Below are 2,145 nucleotides of genomic sequence, written 5' to 3' on the forward strand. Positions count from 1 at the left end.
ATGTGATGGCAATAATTTTGTTATGATTTAACATGTACTTATGTACTCTTTATGTTCATATATTTTATAATTATATATACATACATATATATATATATATATAAATGAATGCCCTTATGCAAAATTCTGAGGAGGCCATTTCCCTGTCCTGGGTAATGGCCAGTGGTATTGTGCTTGCCCGATCGTGGGACAGTGGTGAGTAATTCCATTTGTCAAATGGTTTTCCAGTTTCTATCCTTGTGACAATCACCATGACAAGGAAAGTATCTGGGGGGCCTGTCGGCACTGTGGCCCAGAGAGTGCCTATGGTGTAGCCAAGCTTTTCTCGGGTCCTTTGTCCTAGATGTCAAAGCAGTTATTCACCTCTACTCCCAGGTCAAATGTCCCAACCATCTCTACCCAAGAAAGCTATCTACCTGTGAGCATTCCCATCAAAACATGATTACAGGGCCTAAGTTCCCACTTGAGCTGTACTTCCATCCTTTTGGCTCTCTTAGGGGCACCATGGCAGTTGTCAAGAACAAGCACCATACGAAAGGAGGCAAAAAGGGAGCCAAGAAGGAAATGGTTGACCCATTTTCTAGGAAAGATTAGTATGATGTGAAAGCACCAGCTATGTTCAATATAAGAAATATTGGGAAAACACAGGCCACTGGAACTCAAAGAACCAAAATTGCATCTGATGGCCTCAAGGGTTATATTTTTGAAGTGAGTCTTGCTGATCTGCAGAATGATGAAGTTGCACTTAGGAAATTCAAGCCAATTACTGAGGATGTTCAGGGGAAAAAAACATTAATTTCCATGACATGGATCTTACCCAAGACAAAATGTGCTCCGTGGTCAAAAAAATGTCAGACCACGATTGAAGCTCACATTGATGTCAAGACAACTGACGGTTACTTGCTTCATCTGTTCTGTGTAGGTTATACTAAAAAATGCAACCGTCAGATTTGGAAGACCACTTATGCCCAGCACCAGTAGGTGCATCAGATGCACACAAAGGTGATGGAAATCACGACCTGAGAGGTGCAGATGACCTCAAAGAGGTTGTCAGTAAATTGATTCCAAACAGCATTGGGAAAGACATAGAAAAGACTTGCCAGTCTATTTATCTCCTCCATGATGTCTTCTTTAGAAAAGCGAAAGTGCTGAAGAATCCCAAGTGTGAATAGGGAAAACTCATAGAGTGACATGGTGAAGGTAGTAGTTCTGGAAAAGTGACTGGGCATGAGACCAGTGCCAAAGGTGAACAAGTCCAAGAATGTTTACAGTGCAGCCTTTTAATGACGAGAAATAAAAGATCTTACTTGTGAAAAACAAAACCACGATTACAAACTGATAGTTTCTTACAAGATTAGACATAGAACTGCCATACGGCCCAGCAGTTCTGTTCCTGGTACATATCCCACAGAATTGAGAACAGGGACTTGCACACCCAAAGATGTAGCATCATTACTCACAAGAGCCAAAAAGTGGAAACAGCCCCAGTGTCCCTGAACAGGTGAATGGATGAAGAGATATGGTGCATCCATAGAATGGAATATTATTCAGCCATGAAAAGGAATGGAGTTCTGACACATGCTACATGTGGATGAACCCTGAAAACATTATACTCAGTGAAGTAAGTCAGACACAGAAGGATAAATACTGTGTGATGCCATTTATACAAGATAAACCAGCATGGGCAAATTCATAGACAGAAAATAGAATGGTAGTTACCAAGGGCTGGGAGAATGGGGAAGAGGAAGTTGTTATTCGATGGGTACAGAATAATATCCAGAATATTTGTTGGGGACGATGAAAAGGTTTGGGTGTAGATAGCATGGTGGTTATACCACATTATAAATACTTTCAGTACCACTGAATTGTACACTTGCACATGTTAAGATGATAAATTGTTGTTCAGTGGCTCAGTCATGTCCAACTCTTTGTGACCCCATGGACTGCAGCATGCCAGGCTTCCCTGTCCTTCACCATCTCCTGGAGTTTGCTCAAACTCATGTCCATTGAGTCGGTGATACCATCCAACCACCTCATCCTCTGTTGTCGCGTTCTCCTCCTGCCCTCCATCTTTCCCAGCATCAGGGTATTTTCCAGTGAGTCAGCTGTTTGCATCAGGTGGCCAAAGTATTGGAGCTTCAGCTT

General features: G+C 42.0%; 1 pseudogene; it reads left to right on the plus strand.

The window, feature by feature from the left end:
- The first annotated feature begins 504 nt into the window (after window positions 1-504).
- Window positions 505-981, plus strand: LOC122685486 (annotated as a pseudogene).
- The last annotated feature ends 1,164 nt before the right edge of the window (window positions 982-2,145 follow it).

This window comes from Cervus elaphus, chromosome 28 (genome assembly GCF_910594005.1).
Source record: "Cervus elaphus chromosome 28, mCerEla1.1, whole genome shotgun sequence".
Classification (NCBI taxonomy): Eukaryota; Metazoa; Chordata; class Mammalia; order Artiodactyla; family Cervidae; genus Cervus; species Cervus elaphus.